The following is a 21,504-nucleotide window of genomic DNA, read 5'->3' on the forward strand; positions in this document are numbered from 1 at the left end:
TTGCTGCTACAGGCCTGATGACATTGATTTCATTGCTGAGTGATATTCCGTTGTACGTAAGTAGCACAACTCCTTTATCCATTTTTTTCTTTCTGGGATATTTAATTTGTACTGGATTCGAGGTTCTTGTAAACACAGCAGACCTAAATTTTGTGTTGGCTGTGTCTTGTTGATTTTAATTTTCCTAAGCTATAGGGCCAAAAGTGGAAGTGCCCTAGGGTCTGTAGCTTTGTTTGTCAGATGTTTCAGAATACACCATAAACATCTCCAGAGTGTCTGTTGGCAACTTACATCCCGCCCATCAGCATAACAAGGCTCCCTGTTCTCCATGGCCTGTCCTGTGTATCTGGTTTTTACACTTTTTTCAGATGGCCCTTTTGACGAATGGGAAATGAGACTTCATTGTAGTGCGGATTTCCATTGCTCGAGTGCTTGGTTGGCCAAAAAGGGCATATGCGTTTTTTCCTGAATATATTCAGGAAAAAATGTATATGCACTTTTGTCCAAGTGCATCACTGTCAAAGATCTGCCGCTTTTCACATGCTTTAAATGCAATTCCAATCTACCTCCTGAAATATGATTCCTGCAATTCTGCCTCGTTTTCAAGTCCTCTTTGTAGACTTACTTCAATATATTTTTGCCAATAGCTGTCATTTATAACTCTGCAGGTTTGTGAATTACAGTGCCCGTGATTTCCTTTGAAACTCGTTTCCTTGAAAGCTGGCCACAGAACCGCAGGTTTGCTTCAGGCCGTAATCAGGGTCCAGCACGTCACTCTGAGCCTTTGGTTAATTCCTCTTCCTGGTGGGAAATTAGAGTTAAATGTGCCCCTCCAGACACCTGCCTCACTCCCAGCCCCTTGGTGATGTGTGTCCTCTGGTTTGAGGCCACATGTGCTGGGTTCCTCACCTTTGGCTGATGTGGCCCCACTGGTGTGCGGACACTCCTGCCTGGTTCCCATCCTCTTGGTGATGTGGGCCCTCCGGTGAGAGTCAGATCCTTGTTGGGTTACTCACACTTCTGTGAGGTGGGACCTCTTCTCTGAGGTCAACCTGCCTGGCTGGCACACCCAGCCTTGGCGACGTCGGCCCTCTGTTGGGAGTTGGTGCCTGCTGGGAGTCTCCTACCCTCGGTAATGAGGGCCCTCTGGCGTCAGGCCGTAACTCCTGGGCTCCAAAAGTTTTCTGATGTGCGCCCTGTGGTGCGAGTACACTCCTGCCAGTTTCCCAACCCCATGGGAATGTGGGCCTTCTGCTCTGAGGTCCCAACGTTGGGTTACTCAGTTTCATGATGAGGGCCCTCAGGTGTGAGTTCACTCTGGCCTGGATACCATAGCCTCGCTGCTTCTGGCCACCTGCTGGGAGGTTCCAACTGCGGGATTCCTCACCTTTTTTCTTCTATGGGCCCTCTGTTTTGAGACTCCTCCTGCCTGCCTCACTCCCAGCCCCTTGGTGATGTGTGCCCTCTGGTTTGAGGCCACGTGTGCTGGGTCCCTCACCTTTCGATGATGTGGCCCCACTGGTGTGAGGACACTCCTGCCTGGTTCCTATCCCTTTGATGATGTGGGCCCTCTGGTGAGAGTCTGATCCTGGCTGGGTTCCTCACCCTTCTGTGAGGTGGGCCCTCTGCTGTGAGGTCACTCCTGCCTGGCTGGCAAACGTTACATTGGTGACGTGTGCCCTCAGTTGGGAGTTGGTGCCTGCTTGGAGTCTCCTCCCCTCGGTAATGAGGGCCCTCTGGCGTCAGGCCCTAACTCCTGGCTCCCAAATTTTCTGATGTGCGCCCTGTGGTGCGAGTACACTGCTGGCAGGTTCCCAACCACATGGGAATGTGGGCCTTCAGCTCTGAGGTCCCAACGCCTGTGTTGCTCACAGTTTCATGATGAGGGCCCTCTGTTGTGAGTTCACACCGGCCGGGATCCCATAGCCTCGCTGCACTTTGCAGCCTGGTGGGAGGTTCCCACTGCAGGATTCCTCAGCTTTTTTATTCTATGGGCCCTGTGTTGTGAGGCTACTCCTGCCTGCCTCACTCCAAGCCCCTTGGAGATGTGGGTCCTCTGGTTTAGGCCACATGTTCCGGGTTCCTCACCTTTCTATGATTTGGCCACACTGGTGTGAGGACACTCCTGCCTGGTTCCGATCCCCTTGGTGATGTGAGTCCTCTGGTGATAGTCTGATCCTGGCTGGGTTCCTCACCCTTCTGTGAGGTGGGCCCTCTCTCTGAGGCAATTCCTGCCTGGCTGGCACAAGTTGCCTTGGTGAGCTCGGCCCTCTGGTGGCAGTTGGAGCCTGCTGGGAACCTCCTCTCCTACGTGATGAGGGCCCTCTGGCGTCAGGCTCTAACTGCTGGGCTCCCCACGTTTTCTGATGTGAGCCCAGTGATGCCAGGACACTCTTGTAAGGTTCCCATCCCCATGGGGATGTGCGCCTTCTGTTCTCTTGTCCCAACGCCTGGGTTACTCACAGTTTCATGATGTTGGCTCCCTGGTGTTAGTTCACCAGGCTTAGATCCCATAGCCTCTGTGCTCTGGGCTGCCTGCTTGGAGGTTCCAACTGCAGGATCCCTCACCATTTTTATACTTCTGTCCCTGTGTTGTGAGGCTCCTCCTGCCTGCCTCACTGCGAGCCCCTTGTTGATGTAGGTCCTCTGGTTTGAGGCCACATGTGCCGGTTGCCTCACCTTTTAGTGATGTGGCCCCACTGGTGTGAGGACACTCCTGCCTGGTTCCCATCCCCTTGGTGATGTGGGCCCTCTGGTGAGAGTCTCATCCTGATTGGGTTCCTCACGCTTCTGTGAGGTGGGCCCTCTGCTCTGAGGTCACTCCTGCCTGGCTTGCACACACCTCCATGGCGACGTTGGCACTCTGGTGACAGTTGGAGCCTGCTGAGAGCCTCCTTCCCTCGGTGATGAGGGCCTTCTGGCGTCAGGCCCTAACTGCTGGGTACCCACATATTCTGATACATGCTAAGTGGTGTGAGGACACTCCTGCCAGGTTCCCATCCCTATTGGGATGTGGGCCTTGTGCTCTGAGGTCCCAACGTCTGGGTTGCTCACAGTTTCATGATGTGGCCCTCTGCTCTGTGTTCACTGTGGTCTGGATCCCATAGTCTCGGTGCTCTGGGCTCCCTGCTGGCAGGTTCCTACTGCTGGTTTCCTCACCATTTTTATTCTATGGGCCCTGTGTTGTGTGGCTACTCCTGCCTACCTCACTCCGAGGCCATTGGACATGTGGGTCCTCTGGTTTAGGCCACATGTGCTGGGTTCCTCAGCTTTCTATGATGTGACCGCACTGGTGTGAGGACACTCCTGCCTGGTTCCGATCCCCTTGGTGATGTGGGCCCTCTGGTGAGAGTCTTATCCTGGCTTGGTTGCTCACCCTTCAGTGAGGTAGGCCCTCTGCTGCGAGGTCACTCCTGCCTGGCTGGCAAACGTTACCTTGGTGACGTGTGCCCTCAGTTGGGAGTTGGTGCCTGTTTGGAGTCTCCTCCCCTCGGTAATGAGGGCCCTCTGGCATCAGGCCCTAACTCCTGGCTCCCAAATTTTCTGATGTGCGCCCTGTGGTGCGAGTACACTCCTGGCAGGTTCCCAACCACATGGGAATGTGGGCCTTCAGCTCTGAGGTCCCAACACCTGTGTTGCTCACAGTTTCATGATGAGGGCCCTCTGTTGTGAATTCACTCAGGCCTGGATCCCATAGCCTCCCTGCTCTTGGCCGCCTGCTGGGAGGTTCCAACTGCGGGATTCCTTACCTTTGTTATTCTATAGGAACTCTGTTTTGAGGCTCCCCCTGCCTGCCTCACTCCCAGCCCCTTGGTGATGTGTGTCCTCTGATTTGAGGCTACGTGTGCTGGGTCCCTCGTCTTTCGCTGACGTGGCTCCACTGGTGAGAGGACACTCCTGCCTGGTTCTCATCCCCTTGGTGATGTGGGCCCTCTGGAGAGAGTCTGATCCTTGTTGGGTACCTCACACATTTGTGAGGTGGGCCCTCTGCTCTGAAGTCAGTCCTGCCTGGCTCGCACACCCTGATTTAGTGACGTCGGCCCTCGGGTAGCACTTGGAGCGTGCTGGGGCCTCCTCCCGTTAGTAATGAGGGCCCTCTGGCGTCAGGCCCTAACTGGTGGACTCCCCACATTTTCTGATGTGTGCCCACTGGTGCAATGACACTCCTGCCAGGTTCCCATCCCCATGGGGATGTGGGCCTTCTGCTCTGAGGTCCCAACGGCTGGGTTGATTACAGTGTCAGGATGTTGGCCCTCTGCTGTGAGTTTACTCTGGCATGGATCCTATGGCCTCGGTGATCTGGGCCACCTGTTTGGAGCTTCCAACTGCTGGATTCCTCACCTTTTTTATTCTATGGTCCCTGTGTTGTGAGACACCTCCTGCCTGCCTCACTCCGAGCCTCTTGGCGATGTGGGCACTCTGGTTTGAGGCCACATGTGCTGGTTTCCTCACCTTTCACAGATGTGGCCCCCCTTGTGTGAGGACACTCCTGCCTGGTTCCCATTACCTCGGAGATGTGTGCGCTCTGGTGAGTGTGATCCTGGTTGGGTTCCTCACACTTCTGTGAGGTGGGCCCTCTGCTGTGAGGTCACTCCTTCCTGGATGCACACATCGCCTTGGCCACATGGGCCCTGTGGTAGCAGTTGGAACCTGCTGGGAGCCTCCTCCCCTCGGTCATGAGGGCCCTCTGGCGTCAGGCTGTAACTGCTGGGTTCCCATATTTTCTGATACGTGCTAAGTGGTGCGAGGACACTCCTGCCAGGTTCCCATCCACATGGGGAGGTGGGCCTTCTGCTCTGAGGTCCCAACAGCTGAGTTGCTCACAGTTTCATGCTGTGGGCTCTCTGCTGTGATTTCACTGCGGCCTGGGTACCATAGACTCGGTGCTCTGGGCCACCTGCTCGGAGGTTCCAACTGCTGGGTTCCTCACCTTTTTTATTCTTTGGGCCCTCTCTTTTCAGCCTACTCCTGCGTGACTCACTGCGTGCCCCTTGGGGATGTGGATCCTCTGGTTCAGGCCACATGTGCTGGGTTTCTCTCATTTATATGATGTGGCCACACTGGTGGCAGTGTCAGGACACTCCTGCCTGTTTCCGATCCCCTAACACATGTGGACACTCTGGTGAGGGTCTTATCCTGGCTGGGTTCCTCGCCCTTCTGTGAGGTAGGCCCTTTGCTGTGACATCACTCCTGCCTTGCTGGCTCACATCACCTTGGCGACATGGGCCCTCAGTTGCGAGTTGGTGCCTGCTGGGGATCTCCTCCCCTTGGTAATGAGGGCCCTCTGGCGTCAGGCCCTAACTCCTGGGCTCCCAAAATTTTCTGATGTGAGCCCAGTGATGCCAGGACACTCTTGTAAGGTTCCCATCCCCATGGGGATGTGTGCCTTCTGTTCTCTTGTCCCAACGCCTGGGTTGCTCACAGTTTCATGATGTTGGCTCCCTGGTGTTAATTCACACAGGCTTAGATCCTGTAGCCTCACTGCTCCTTGCCGCCTGCTGGGAGGTTCCAACTGCAGGATTCCTCACTTTTTATTCTATGGGCCTTCAGTTTTGAGGCTCCTCCAGCCTGTCTCACTCCCAGCCCCTTGGTGATGTGTGTCCTTAAGTTTGAGGCCACGTGTGCTGGGTCCCTCTCCTTTCGATAATGTGGCCCCACTGGTGTGAGGACACTCCTGCCCAGCTCCCATCCACTTGGTGATGTGGGACCTCTGGTGAGAGTCTGATCCTGGCTGGGTTCCTCACCCTTTTGTGAGGTGGGCCCTCTCTGTGAGGTAATTCCTGACTGGCTTGCTCCCTTTGCCTTGGTGACATCGGCCCTTTGGTGGCAGTTGCAGCCTGCTGGGAACCTCCTCTCCTAAGTGTTCAGGGCCCTCTGGCGTCAGGCTCTAAGTGCTGGGCTCCCCACGTTTTCTGATGTGAGCCCAGTGATGCCACGACACTCCTGTACGGTTCCCATCCCCATGAAGATGTGTGCCTTCTGTTCTCTTGTCCCAACGCCTGGGTTGCTCACAGTTTCAGGATGTGGGCCCTCTGCTGTGAGTTCACTCCGGCCTGTATCCAATAGCGTCGGTGCTCTGGGCTGCCTGCTTGGAGGTTGCAACTTTTGGTTTCCTTAATTTTTATTCTATTGGCCCTCTGTTGTGAGTCTCATCCTGCATGCCTCACTCCCAGCACCTTCGTGATGTGTGTCCCCTTGTTTGAGGCCACATGTGCTGGGTTCCTCACCTTTCGCTGATGTGGACTCCTGGTGTGATGACACTCCTTCCTGGTTCCCATCCACTTGGCGATGTGTGCCCTCTGGTGAGAGTCTGATCCTGATAGGGTTCCTCACACTTCTGTGAGGTGGGCGCTCTGCTCTGAGGTCACTCCTGCCTGGCTGGCACACCCCGCCTTGGTGACGTCGGCCCTTTGGTGGCAGTTGGAGCCTGCTGGGAGCTTCCTCCCGTCAGTCATGAGGGCCCTCTGGCGTCAGGCCATAACTGCTGGGCACCCACATTTTATGATACGTGCTAAGTGGTACGAGGACACTCCTGCCAAGTTCCCATCCCCATGGGGATGTGGGCCTCCTGCTCTGAGGTCCCAACGCCTGGGTTGCTCAGAGTTTCATGATGTGGGCCATCTGCTGTGAGTTCACTGTGGCCTGGATCACATAGACTCGGTGCTCTGGGCCGCCTGCTGGGAGGATCCAACTGCTGGATTCCTCACATTTTTTATTCTATGGGCCCTCTGTTTTGAGTCTCCTCCTGCATGCCTCACTGCCAGACCCCTTGTGATGTGTGTCCCCTTGTTTGAGGCCACATGTGCTGGGTTCCTCCACTTTCGCTGATGTGGCCCCACTGGTGTGAAGACACACTTGCCTAGTTCCCATCCCCTTGGTGATGTGGGCCCTCTGGTGAGAATCGGATCCTCGTTGGGGTCCTCACACTTCCGTGACGTGGGATCTCTGTGCTGAGGTCACTCCTGCCTGGCTGGCACACGTCACCTTGGCGACATGGGCCCTCAGTTGGGAGTTGGTGCCTGCTGGCGGTCTACTCCCCTTGGTAATGAGGTCACTCTGGCTTCAAGCCCTAACTCCTGGGATCCAAATTTTTCTGATGGTCGCCCAGTGGTTCTAGGACACTCCTGCCAGGTTCCCATCTCCATGGGCATGTGGGCCTTCTCTTCTGAGGTCCCAACGGCTGGGTTGCTCACAGTTTCATGATGTGGGCCCTCTGCTGTAAGTTCACTGCGGCCTGGATCCCATAGACTCTGTGCTCTTGGCCGCCTGCTGAGAGGTTCCATCTGCTGGATTCCTCACATTTTTTATTCTATGGGCCCTGTGTTGTGAGGCTACTCCTTCCTGCCTCACTCCAAGCCCCTTGGAGATGTGGGTGCTCTGGTTTAAGCCACATATTCTGGGTTCCTCACCTTTCTATGATTTGGCCTCACTGGTGTGAGGCCACTCCTGCCTCGTTCCGATCCCCTTGGTTATGTGGGCCCTCTGGGGAGAGTCTTATACTGGCTGGGTTCCTCACCCTTCTGTGACGTAGGCCCTCTGCTCAGAGGTCACTCCTGCCTGGCTGGCACACGTCACCTTGTCGACGTGTGCCCTCAGTTGGGAGTTGGTGCCTGCTGGGAGTCTCCTCCCCTCAGTAATGAGGGCCCTCTGGCGACAGGCCCTAACTCCTGGGCTCGCAAAATTTTCTGATGTGTGCCCTGTGGTGTGAGTACACTCCTGCCAGGTTCCCAACCTCATGGGAATGTGGGCCTTCTGCTCTGTGGTCCCAAAGTCTGGGTTGCTCACAGTTTCATGATGAGGGCCCTCTGTTGTGAGTTCACACCGGCCGGGATCCCATAGCCTCGCTGCACTTTGCCGCCTGGTGGGAGGTTCCAAATGCTGGATTCCTCACATTTTTTATTCTACGGGCCCTGTGTTGTGAGGCTACTCCTGCCTGCCTCACTCCGAGCCCCTTGGAGATGTGGGTCCTCTGGTTTAGGCCACATGTTCCGGGTTCCTCACCTTTCTATGATTTGGCCACACTGGTGTGAGGACACTCCTGCCTGGTTCCGATCCCCTTGGTGATGTGAGTCCTCTGGTGATAGTCTGATCCTGGCTGGGTTCCTCACCCTTCTGTGAGGTGGGCCCTCTCTCTGAGGCAATTCCTGCCTGGCTGGCACAAGTTGCCTTGGTGAGCTCGGCCCTCTGGTGGCAGTTGGAGCCTGCTGGGAACCTCCTCTCCTACGTGATGAGGGCCCTCTGGCGTCAGGCTCTAACTGCTGGGCTCCCCACGTTTTCTGATGTGAGCCCAGTGATGCCAGGACACTCTTGTAAGGTTCCCATCCCCATGGGGATGTGTGCCTTCTGTTCTCTTGTCCCAACGCCTGGGTTACTCACAGTTTCATGATGTTGGCTCCCTGGTGTTAGTTCACCAGGCTTAGATCCCATAGCCTCTGTGCTCTGGGCTGCCTGCTGGGAGGTTCCAACTGCAGGATCCCTCACCATTTTTATACTTCTGTCCCTGTGTTGTGAGGCTCCTCCTGCCTGCCTCACTGCGAGCCCCTTGTTGATGTAGGTCCTCTGGTTTGAGGCCACATGTGCCGGTTGCCTCACCTTTTAGTGATGTGGCCCCACTGGTGTGAGGACACTCCTGCCTGGTTCCCATCCCCTTGGTGATGTGGGCCCTCTGGTGAGAGTCTCATCCTGATTGGGTTCCTCACGCTTCTGTGAGGTGGGCCCTCTGCTCTGAGGTCACTCCTGCCTGGCTTGCACACACCTCCATGGCGACGTTGGCACTCTGGTGACAGTTGGAGCCTGCTGAGAGCCTCCTTCCCTCGGTGATGAGGGCCTTCTGGCGTCAGGCCCTAACTGCTGGGTACCCACATATTCTGATACATGCTAAGTGGTGTGAGGACACTCCTGCCAGGTTCCCATCCCTATTGGGATGTGGGCCTTGTGCTCTGAGGTCCCAACGTCTGGGTTGCTCACAGTTTCATGATGTGGCCCTCTGCTCTGTGTTCACTGTGGTCTGGATCCCATAGTCTCGGTGCTCTGGGCTCCCTGCTGGCAGGTTCCTACTGCTGGTTTCCTCACCATTTTTATTCTATGGGCCCTGTGTTGTGTGGCTACTCCTGCCTACCTCACTCCGAGGCCATTGGACATGTGGGTCCTCTGGTTTAGGCCACATGTGCTGGGTTCCTCAGCTTTCTATGATGTGACCGCACTGGTGTGAGGACACTCCTGCCTGGTTCCGATCCCCTTGGTGATGTGGGCCCTCTGGTGAGAGTCTTATCCTGGCTTGGTTGCTCACCCTTCTGTGAGGTAGGCCCTCTGCTGCGAGGTCACTCCTGCCTGGCTGGCAAACGTTACCTTGGTGACGTGTGCCCTCAGTTGGGAGTTGGTGCCTGTTTGGAGTCTCCTCCCCTCGGTAATGAGGGCCCTCTGGCATCAGGCCCTAACTCCTGGCTCCCAAATTTTCTGATGTGCGCCCTGTGGTGCGAGTACACTCCTGGCAGGTTCCCAACCACATGGGAATGTGGGCCTTCAGCTCTGAGGTCCCAACGCCTGTGTTGCTCACAGTTTCATGATGAGGGCCCTCTGTTGGGAATTCACTCAGGCCTGGATCCCATAGCCTCCCTGCTCTTGGCCGCCTGCTGGGAGGTTCCAACTGCGGGATTCCTTACCTTTGTTATTCTATAGGAACTCTGTTTTGAGGCTCCCCCTGCCTGCCTCACTCCCAGCCCCTTGGTGATGTGTGTCCTCTGATTTGAGGCTACGTGTGCTGGGTCCCTCGTCTTTCGCTGACGTGGCTCCACTGGTGAGAGGACACTCCTGCCTGGTTCCCATCCCCTTGGTGATGTGGGCCCTCTGGAGAGAGTCTGATCCTTGTTGGGTACCTCACACATTTGTGAGGTGGGCCCTCTGCTCTGAAGTCAGTCCTGCCTGGCTCGCACACCCTGATTTAGTGACGTCGGCCCTCGGGTAGCACTTGGAGCGTGCTGGGGCCTCCTCCCGTTGGTAATGAGGGCCCTCTGGCGTCAGGCCCTAACTGGTGGACTCCCCACATTTTCTGATGTGTGCCCACTGGTGCAATGACACTCCTGCCAGGTTCCCATCCCCATGGGGATGTGGGCCTTCTGCTCTGAGGTCCCAACGGCTGGGTTGATTACAGTGTCAGGATGTTGGCCCTCTGCTGTGAGTTTACTCTGGCATGGATCCTATGGCCTCGGTGATCTGGGCCACCTGCTTGGAGCTTCCAACTGCTGGATTCCTCACCTTTTTTATTCTATGGTCCCTGTGTTGTGAGACACCTCCTGCCTGCCTCACTCCGAGCCTCTTGGCGATGTGGGCACTCTGGTTTGAGGCCACATGTGCTGGTTGCCTCACCTTTCACAGATGTGGCCCCCCTTGTGTGAGGACACTCCTGCCTGGTTCCCATTACCTCGGAGATGTGTGCGCTCTGGTGAGTGTGATCCTGGTTGGGTTCCTCACACTTCTGTGAGGTGGGCCCTCTGCTGTGAGGTCACTCCTTCCTGGATGCACACATCGCCTTGGCCACATGGGCCCTGTGGTAGCAGTTGGAACCTGCTGGGAGCCTCCTCCCCTCGGTCATGAGGGCCCTCTGGCGTCAGGCTGTAACTGCTGGGTTCCCATATTTTCTGATACGTGCTAAGTGGTGCGAGGACACTCCTGCCAGGTTCCCATCCACATGGGGATGTGGGCCTTCTGCTCTGAGGTCCCAACAGCTGGGTTGCTCACAGTTTCATGCTGTGGGCTCTCTGCTGTGATTTCACTGCGGCCTGGGTACCATAGACTCGGTGCTCTGGGCCACCTGCTCGGAGGTTCCAACTGCTGGATTCCTCACCTTTTTTATTCTTTGGGCCCTCTTTTTTCAGCCTACTCCTGCGTGACTCACTGCGTGCCCCTTGGGGATGTGGATCCTCTGGTTCAGGCCACATGTGCTGGGTTTCTCTCATTTATATGATGTGGCCACACTGGTGGCAGTGTCAGGACACTCCTGCCTGTTTCCGATCCCCTAACACATGTGGACACTCTGGTGAGGGTCTTATCCTGGCTGGGTTCCTCGCCCTTCTGTGAGGTAGGCCCTTTGCTGTGACATCACTCCTGCCTTGCTGGCTCACATCACCTTGGCGACATGGGCCCTCAGTTGCGAGTTGGTGCCTGCTGGGGATCTCCTCCCCTTGGTAATGAGGGCCCTCTGGCGTCAGGCCCTAACTCCTGGGCTCCCAAAATTTTCTGATGTGAGCCCAGTGATGCCAGGACACTCTTGTAAGGTTCCCATCCCCATGGGGATGTGTGCCTTCTGTTCTCTTGTCCCAACGCCTGGGTTGCTCACAGTTTCATGATGTTGGCTCCCTGGTGTTAATTCACACAGGCTTAGATCCCGTAGCCTCACTGCTCCTTGCCGCCTGCTGGGAGGTTCCAACTGCAGGATTCCTCACTTTTTATTCTATGGGCCTTCAGTTTTGAGGCTCCTCCAGCCTGTCTCACTCCCAGCCCCTTGGTGATGTGTGTCCTTAAGTTTGAGGCCACGTGTGCTGGGTCCCTCTCCTTTCGATAATGTGGCCCCACTGGTGTGAGGACACTCCTGCCCAGCTCCCATCCACTTGGTGATGTGGGACCTCTGGTGAGAGTCTGATCCTGGCTGGGTTCCTCACCCTTTTGTGAGGTGGGCCCTCTCTGTGAGGTAATTCCTGCCTGGCTTGCTCCCTTTGCCTTGGTGACATCGGCCCTTTGGTGGCAGTTGCAGCCTGCTGGGAACCTCCTCTCCTAAGTGTTCAGGGCCCTCTGGCGTCAGGCTCTAAGTGCTGGGCTCCCCACGTTTTCTGATGTGAGCCCAGTGATGCCACGACACTCCTGTACGGTTCCCATCCCCATGAAGATGTGTGCCTTCTGTTCTCTTGTCCCAACGCCTGGGTTGCTCACAGTTTCAGGATGTGGGCCCTCTGCTGTGAGTTCACTCCGGCCTGTATCCAATAGCGTCGGTGCTCTGGGCTGCCTGCTTGGAGGTTGCAACTTTTGGTTTCCTTAATTTTTATTCTATTGGCCCTCTGTTGTGAGTCTCATCCTGCATGCCTCACTCCCAGCACCTTCGTGATGTGTGTCCCCTTGTTTGAGGCCACATGTGCTGGGTTCCTCACCTTTCGCTGATGTGGACTCCTGGTGTGATGACACTCCTTCCTGGTTCCCATCCACTTGGCGATGTGTGCCCTCTGGTGAGAGTCTGATCCTGATAGGGTTCCTCACACTTCTGTGAGGTGGGCGCTCTGCTCTGAGGTCACTCCTGCCTGGCTGGCACACCCCGCCTTGGTGACGTCGGCCCTTTGGTGGCAGTTGGAGCCTGCTGGGAGCTTCCTCCCGTCAGTCATGAGGGCCCTCTGGCGTCAGGCCATAACTGCTGGGCACCCACATTTTATGATACGTGCTAAGTGGTACGAGGACACTCCTGCCAGGTTCCCATCTCCATGGGCATGTGGGCGTTCTGTTCTGAGGTCCCAACGGCTGGGTTGCTCAGAATTTCATGATGTGGGCCATCTGCTGTGAGTTCACTGTGGCCTGGATCCCATAGACTCTGTGCTCTTGGCCGCCTGCTGAGAGGTTCCAACTGCTGGATTCCTCACATTTTTTATTCTATGGGCCCTCTGTTTTGAGTCTCCTCCTGCATGCCTCACTGCCAGAACCCTTGTGATGTGTGTCCCCTTGTTTGAGGCCACATGTGCTGGGTTCCTCCACTTTCGCTGATGTGGCCCCACTGGTGTGAAGACACACTTGCCTAGTTCCCATCCCCTTGGTGATGTGGGCCCTCTGGTGAGAATCTGATCCTCGTTGGGGTCCTCACACTTCCGTGACGTGGGATCTCTGTGCTGAGGTCACTCCTGCCTGGCTGGCACACGTCACCTTGGCGACATGGGCGCTCAGTTGGGAGTTGGTGCCTGCTGGCGGTCTACTCCCCTTGGTAATGAGGTCACTCTGGCTTCAAGCCCTAACTCCTGGGATCCAAATTTTTCTGATGGTCGCCCAGTGGTTCTAGGACACTCCTGCCAGGTTCCCATCTCCATGGGCATGTGGGCCTTCTCTTCTGAGGTCCCAACGGCTGGGTTGCTCACAGTTTCATGATGTGGGCCCTCTGCTGTAAGTTCACTGCGGCCTGGATCCCATAGACTCTGTGCTCTTGGCCGCCTGCTGAGAGGTTCCAACTGCTGGATTCCTCACATTTTTTATTCTATGGGCCCTGTGTTGTGAGGCTACTCCTTCCTGCCTCACTCCAAGCCCCTTGGAGATGTTGGTCCTCTGGTTTAAGCCACATGTTCTGGGTTCCTCACCTTTCTATGATTTGGCCTCACTGGTGTGAGGCCACTCCTGCCTCGTTCCGATCCCCTTGGTTATGTGGGCCCTCTGGGGAGAGTCTTATACTGGCTGGGTTCCTCACACTTCTGTGACGTAGGCCCTCTGCTCAGAGGTCACTCCTGCCTGGCTGGCACACGTCACCTTGGCAACGTGTGCCCTCAGTTGGGAGTTGGTGCCTGCTGGGAGCCTCCTCCCCTCAGTAATGAGGGCCCTCTGGCGTCAGGCCCTAACTCCTGGGCTCCCAAAATTTTCTGATGTGTGCCCTGTGGTGTGAGTACACTCCTGCCAGGTTCCCAACCTCATGGGAATGTGGGCCTTCTGCTCTGTGGTCCCAAAGTCTGGGTTGCTCACAGTTTCATGATGAGGGCCCTCTGTTGTGAGTTCACACCGGCCGGGATCCCATAGCCTCGCTGCACTTTGCCGCCTGGTGGGAGGTTCCAAATGCTGGATTCCTCACATTTTTTATTCTACGGGCCCTGTGTTGTGAGACTACTCCTGCCTGCCTCACTCCGAGCCCCTTGGAGATGTGGGTCCTCTGGTTTAGGCCACATGTTCCGGGTTCCTCACCTTTCTATGATTTGGCCACACTGGTGTGAGGACACTCCTGCCTGGTTCTGATCCCCTTGGTGATGTGAGTCCTCTGGTGATAGTCTGATCCTGGCTGGGTTCCTCACCCTTCTGTGAGGTGGGCCCTCTCTCTGAGGCAATTCCTGCCTGGCTGGCACAAGTTGCCTTGGTGAGCTCGGCCCTCTGGTGGCAGTTGGAGCCTGCTGGGAACCTCCTCTCCTACGTGATGAGGGCCCTCTGGCGTCAGGCTCTAACTGCTGGGCTCCCCACGTTTTCTGATGTGAGCCCAGTGATGCCAGGACACTCTTGTAAGGTTCCCATCCCCATGGGGATGTGTGCCTTCTGTTCTCTTGTCCCAACCCCTGGGTTACTCACAGTTTCATGATGTTGGCTTCCTGGTGTTAGTTCACCAGGCTTAGATCCCATAGCCTCTGTGCTCTGGGCTGCCTGCTGGGAGGTTCCAACTGCAGGATCCCTCACCATTTTTATACTTCTGTCCCTGTGTTGTGAGGCTCCTCCTGCCTGCCTCACTGCGAGCCCCTTGTTGATGTAGGTCCTCTGGTTTGAGGCCACATGTGCCGGTTGCCTCACCTTTTAGTGATGTGGCCCCACTGGTGTGAGGACACTCCTGCCTGGTTCCCATCCCCTTGGTGATGTGGGCCCTCTGGTGAGAGTCTCATCCTGATTGGGTTCCTCACGCTTCTGTGAGGTGGGCCCTCTGCTCTGAGGTCACTCCTGCCTGGCTTGCACACACCTCCATGGCGACGTTGGCACTCTGGTGACAGTTGGAGCCTGCTGAGAGCCTCCTTCCCTCGGTGATGAGGGCCTTCTGGCGTCAGGCCCTAACTGCTGGGTACCCACATATTCTGATACATGCTAAGTGGTGTGAGGACACTCCTGCCAGGTTCCCATCCCTATTGGGATGTGGGCCTTGTGCTCTGAGGTCCCAACGTCTGGGTTGCTCACAGTTTCATGATGTGGCCCTCTGCTCTGTGTTCACTGTGGTCTGGATCCCATAGTCTCGGTGCTCTGGGCTCCCTGCTGGCAGGTTCCTACTGCTGGTTTCCTCACCATTTTTATTCTATGGGCCCTGTGTTGTGTGGCTACTCCTGCCTACCTCACTCCGAGGCCATTGGACATGTGGGTCCTCTGGTTTAGGCCACATGTGCTGGGTTCCTCAGCTTTCTATGATGTGACCGCACTGGTGTGAGGACACTCCTGCCTGGTTCCGATCCCCTTGGTGATGTGGGCCCTCTGGTGAGAGTCTTATCCTGGCTTGGTTGCTCACCCTTCTGTGAGGTAGGCCCTCTGCTGCGAGGTCACTCCTGCCTGGCTGGCAAACGTTACCTTGGTGACGTGTGCCCTCAGTTGGGAGTTGGTGCCTGTTTGGAGTCTCCTCCCCTCGGTAATGAGGGCCCTCTGGCATCAGGCCCTAACTCCTGGCTCCCAAATTTTCTGATGTGCGCCCTGTGGTGCGAGTACACTCCTGGCAGGTTCCCAACCACATGGGAATGTGGGCCTTCAGCTCTGAGGTCCCAACGCCTGTGTTGCTCACAGTTTCATGATGAGGGCCCTCTGTTGGGAATTCACTCAGGCCTGGATCCCATAGCCTCCCTGCTCTTGGCCGCCTGCTGGGAGGTTCCAACTGCGGGATTCCTTACCTTTGTTATTCTATAGGAACTCTGTTTTGAGGCTCCCCCTGCCTGCCTCACTCCCAGCCCCTTGGTGATGTGTGTCCTCTGATTTGAGGCTACGTGTGCTGGGTCCCTCGTCTTTCGCTGACGTGGCTCCACTGGTGAGAGGACACTCCTGCCTGGTTCTCATCCCCTTGGTGATGTGGGCCCTCTGGAGAGAGTCTGATCCTTGTTGGGTACCTCACACATTTGTGAGGTGGGCCCTCTGCTCTGAAGTCAGTCCTGCCTGGCTCGCACACCCTGATTTAGTGACGTCGGCCCTCGGGTAGCACTTGGAGCGTGCTGGGGCCTCCTCCCGTTGGTAATGAGGGCCCTCTGGCGTCAGGCCCTAACTGGTGGACTCCCCACATTTTCTGATGTGTGCCCACTGGTGCAATGACACTCCTGCCAGGTTCCCATCCCCATGGGGATGTGGGCCTTCTGCTCTGAGGTCCCAACGGCTGGGTTGATTACAGTGTCAGGATGTTGGCCCTCTGCTGTGAGTTTACTCTGGCATGGATCCTATGGCCTCGGTGATCTGGGCCACCTGCTTGGAGCTTCCAACTGCTGGATTCCTCACCTTTTTTATTCTATGGTCCCTGTGTTGTGAGACACCTCCTGCCTGCCTCACTCCGAGCCTCTTGGCGATGTGGGCACTCTGGTTTGAGGCCACATGTGCTGGTTTCCTCACCTTTCACAGATGTGGCCCCCCTTGTGTGAGGACACTCCTGCCTGGTTCCCATTACCTCGGAGATGTGTGCGCTCTGGTGAGTGTGATCCTGGTTGGGTTCCTCACACTTCTGTGAGGTGGGCCCTCTGCTGTGAGGTCACTCCTTCCTGGATGCACACATCGCCTTGGCCACATGGGCCCTGTGGTAGCAGTTGGAACCTGCTGGGAGCCTCCTCCCCTCGGTCATGAGGGCCCTCTGGCGTCAGGCTGTAACTGCTGGGTTCCCATATTTTCTGATACGTGCTAAGTGGTGCGAGGACACTCCTGCCAGGTTCCCATCCACATGGGGAGGTGGGCCTTCTGCTCTGAGGTCCCAACAGCTGGGTTGCTCACAGTTTCATGCTGTGGGCTCTCTGCTGTGATTTCACTGCGGCCTGGGTACCATAGACTCGGTGCTCTGGGCCACCTGCTCGGAGGTTCCAACTGCTGGGTTCCTCACCTTTTTTATTCTTTGGGCCCTCTCTTTTCAGCCTACTCCTGCGTGACTCACTGCGTGCCCCTTGGGGATGTGGATCCTCTGGTTCAGGCCACATGTGCTGGGTTTCTCTCATTTATATGATGTGGCCACACTGGTGGCAGTGTCAGGACACTCCTGCCTGTTTCCGATCCCCTAACACATGTGGACACTCTGGTGAGGGTCTTATCCTGGCTGGGTTCCTCGCCCTTCTGTGAGGTAGGCCCTTTGCTGTGACATCACTCCTGCCTTGCTGGCTCACATCACCTTGGCGACATGGGCCCTCAGTTGCGAGTTGGTGCCTGCTGGGGATCTCCTCCCCTTGGTAATGAGGGCCCTCTGGCGTCAGGCCCTAACTCCTGGGCTCCCAAAATTTTCTGATGTGAGCCCAGTGATGCCAGGACACTCTTGTAAGGTTCCCATCCCCATGGGGATGTGTGCCTTCTGTTCTCTTGTCCCAACGCCTGGGTTGCTCACAGTTTCATGATGTTGGCTCCCTGGTGTTAATTCACACAGGCTTAGATCCCGTAGCCTCACTGCTCCTTGCCGCCTGCTGGGAGGTTCCAACTGCAGGATTCCTCACTTTTTATTCTATGGGCCTTCAGTTTTGAGGCTCCTCCAGCCTGTCTCACTCCCAGCCCCTTGGTGATGTGTGTCCTCATGTTTGAGGCCACGTGTGCTGGGTCCCTCTCCTTTCGATAATGTGGCCCCACTGGTGTGAGGACACTCCTGCCCAGCTCCCATCCACTTGGTGATGTGGGACCTCTGGTGAGAGTCTGATCCTGGCTGGGTTCCTCACCCTTTTGTGAGGTGGGCCCTCTCTGTGAGGTAATTCCTGCCTGGCTTGCTCCCTTTGCCTTGGTGACATCGGCCCTTTGGTGGCAGTTGCAGCCTGCTGGGAACCTCCTCTCCTAAGTGTTCAGGGCCCTCTGGCGTCAGGCTCTAAGTGCTGGGCTCCCCACGTTTTCTGATGTGAGCCCAGTGATGCCACGACACTCCTGTACGGTTCCCATCCCCATGAAGATGTGTGCCTTCTGTTCTCTTGTCCCAACGCCTGGGTTGCTCACAGTTTCAGGATGTGGGCCCTCTGCTGTGAGTTCACTCCGGCCTGTATCCAATAGCGTCGGTGCTCTGGGCTGCCTGCTTGGAGGTTGCAACTTTTGGTTTCCTTAATTTTTATTCTATTGGCCCTCTGTTGTGAGTCTCATCCTGCATGCCTCACTCCCAGCACCTTCGTGATGTGTGTCCCCTTGTTTGAGGCCACATGTGCTGGGTTCCTCACCTTTCGCTGATGTGGACTCCTGGTGTGATGACACTCCTTCCTGGTTCCCATCCACTTGGCGATGTGTGCCCTCTGGTGAGAGTCTGATCCTGATAGGGTTCCTCACACTTCTGTGAGGTGGGCGCTCTGCTCTGAGGTCACTCCTGCCTGGCTGGCACACCCCGCCTTGGTGACGTCGGCCCTTTGGTGGCAGTTGGAGCCTGCTGGGAGCTTCCTCCCGTCAGTCATGAGGGCCCTCTGGCGTCAGGCCATAACTGCTGGGCACCCACATTTTATGATACGTGCTAAGTGGTACGAGGACACTCCTGCCAAGTTCCCATCCCCATGGGGATGTGGGCCTCCTGCTCTGAGGTCCCAACGCCTGGGTTGCTCAGAGTTTCATGATGTGGGCCATCTGCTGTGAGTTCACTGTGGCCTGGATCACATAGACTCGGTGCTCTGGGCCGCCTGCTGGGAGGTTCCAACTGCTGGATTCCTCACATTTTTTATTCTATGGGCCCTCTGTTTTGAGTCTCCTCCTGCATGCCTCACTGCCAGAACCCTTGTGATGTGTGTCCCCTTGTTTGAGGCCACATGTGCTGGGTTCCTCCACTTTCGCTGATGTGGCCCCACTGGTGTGAAGACACACTTGCTTAGTTCCCATCCCCTTGGTGATGTGGGCCCTCTGGTGAGAATCGGATCCTCGTTGGGGTCCTCACACTTCCGTGACGTGGGATCTCTGTGCTGAGGTCACTCCTGCCTGGCTGGCACACGTCACCTTGGCGACATGGGCCCTCAGTTGGGAGTTGGTGCCTGCTGGCGGTCTACTCCCCTTGGTAATGAGGTCACTCTGGCTTCAGGCCCTAACTCCTGGGATCCAAATTTTTCTGATGGTCGCCCAGTGGTTCTAGGACACTCCTGCCAGGTTCCCATCTCCATGGGCATGTGGGCCTTCTGTTCTGAGGTCCCAACGGCTGGGTTGCTCACAGTTTCATGATGTGGGCCCTCTGCTGTAAGTTCACTGCGGCCTGGATCCCATAGACTCTGTGCTCTTGGCCGCCTGCTGAGAGGTTCCAACTGCTGGATTCCTCACATTTTTTATTCTATGGGCCCTGTGTTGTGAGGCTACTCCTTCCTGCCTCACTCCAAGCCCCTTGGAGATGTTGGTCCTCTGGTTTAAGCCACATGTTCTGGGTTCCTCACCTTTCTATGATTTGGCCTCACTGGTGTGAGGCCACTCCTGCCTCGTTCCGATCCCCTTGGTTATGTGGGCCCTCTGGGGAGAGTCTTATACTGGCTGGGTTCCTCACACTTCTGTGACGTAGGCCCTCTGCTCAGAGGTCACTCCTGCCTGGCTGGCACACGTCACCTTGGCAACGTGTGCCCTCAGTTGGGAGTTGGTGCCTGCTGGGAGCCTCCTCCCCTCAGTAATGAGGGCCCTCTGGCGTCAGGCCCTAACTCCTGGGCTCCCAAAATTTTCTGATGTGTGCCCTGTGGTGTGAGTACACTCCTGCCAGGTTCCCAACCTCATGGGAATGTGGGCCTTCTGCTCTGTGGTCCCAAAGTCTGGGTTGCTCACAGTTTCATGATGAGGGCCCTCTGTTGTGAGTTCACACCGGCCGGGATCCCATAGCCTCGCTGCACTTTGCCGCCTGGTGGGAGGTTCCAAATGCTGGATTCCTCACATTTTTTATTCTACGGGCCCTGTGTTGTGAGGCTACTCCTGCCTGCCTCACTCCGAGCCCCTTGGAGATGTGGGTCCTCTGGTTTAGGCCACATGTTCCGGGTTCCTCACCTTTCTATGATTTGGCCACACTGGTGTGAGGACACTCCTGCCTGGTTCCGATCCCCTTGGTGATGTGAGTCCTCTGGTGATAGTCTGATCCTGGCTGGGTTCCTCACCCTTCTGTGAGGTGGGCCCTCTCTCTGAGGCAATTCCTGCCTGGCTGGCACAAGTTGCCTTGGTGAGCTCGGCCCTCTGGTGGCAGTTGGAGCCTGCTGGGAACCTCCTCTCCTACGTGATGAGGGCCCTCTGGCGTCAGGCTCTAACTGCTGGGCTCCCCACGTTTTCTGATGTGAGCCCAGTGATGCCAGGGCACTCTTGTAAGGTTCCCATCCCCATGGGGATGTGTGCCTTCTGTTCTCTTGTCCCAACGCCTGGGTTACTCACAGTTTCATGATGTTGGCTCCCTGGTGTTAGTTCACCAGGCTTAGATCCCATAGCCTCTGTGCTCTGGGCTGCCTGCTGGGAGGTTCCAACTGCAGGATCCCTCACCATTTTTATACTTCTGTCCCTGTGTTGTGAGGCTCCTCCTGCCTGCCTCACTGCGAGCCCCTTGTTGATGTAGGTCCTCTGGTTTGAGGCCACATGTGCCGGTTGCCTCACCTTTTAGTGATGTGGCCCCACTGGTGTGAGGACACTCCTGCCTGGTTCCCATCCCCTTGGTGATGTGGGCCCTCTGGTGAGAGTCTCATCCTGATTGGGTTCCTCACGCTTCTGTGAGGTGGGCCCTCTGCTCTGAGGTCACTCCTGCCTGGCTTGCACACACCTCCATGGCGACGTTGGCACTCTGGTGACAGTTGGAGCCTGCTGAGAGCCTCCTTCCCTCGGTGATGAGGGCCTTCTGGCGTCAGGCCCTAACTGCTGGGTACCCACATATTCTGATACATGCTAAGTGGTGTGAGGACACTCCTGCCAGGTTCCCATCCCTATTGGGATGTGGGCCTTGTGCTCTGAGGTCCCAACGTCTGGGTTGCTCACAGTTTCATGATGTGGCCCTCTGCTCTGTGTTCACTGTGGTCTGGATCCCATAGTCTCGGTGCTCTGGGCTCCCTGCTGGCAGGTTCCTACTGCTGGTTTCCTCACCATTTTTATTCTATGGGCCCTGTGTTGTGTGGCTACTCCTGCCTACCTCACTCCGAGGCCATTGGACATGTGGGTCCTCTGGTTTAGGCCACATGTGCTGGGTTCCTCAGCTTTCTATGATGTGACCGCACTGGTGTGAGGACACTCCTGCCTGGTTCCGATCCCCTTGGTGATGTGGGCCCTCTGGTGAGAGTCTTATCCTGGCTTGGTTGCTCACCCTTCTGTGAGGTAGGCCCTCTGCTGCGAGGTCACTCCTGCCTGGCTGGCAAACGTTACCTTGGTGACGTGTGCCCTCAGTTGGGAGTTGGTGCCTGTTTGGAGTCTCCTCCCCTCGGTAATGAGGGCCCTCTGGCATCAGGCCCTAACTCCTGGCTCCCAAATTTTCTGATGTGCGCCCTGTGGTGCGAGTACACTCCTGGCAGGTTCCCAACCACATGGGAATGTGGGCCTTCAGCTCTGAGGTCCCAACGCCTGTGTTGCTCACAGTTTCATGATGAGGGCCCTCTGTTGGGAATTCACTCAGGCCTGGATCCCATAGCCTCCCTGCTCTTGGCCGCCTGCTGGGAGGTTCCAACTGCGGGATTCCTTACCTTTGTTATTCTATAG

Source organism: Delphinapterus leucas, unplaced genomic scaffold (genome assembly GCF_059928025.1).
Source record: "Delphinapterus leucas isolate spDelLeu-1000000601 "Yukka" unplaced genomic scaffold, BTC_Dleu_Yukka2 spDelLeu_asBTCV2_sq74, whole genome shotgun sequence".
NCBI lineage: Eukaryota > Metazoa > Chordata > Mammalia > Artiodactyla > Monodontidae > Delphinapterus > Delphinapterus leucas.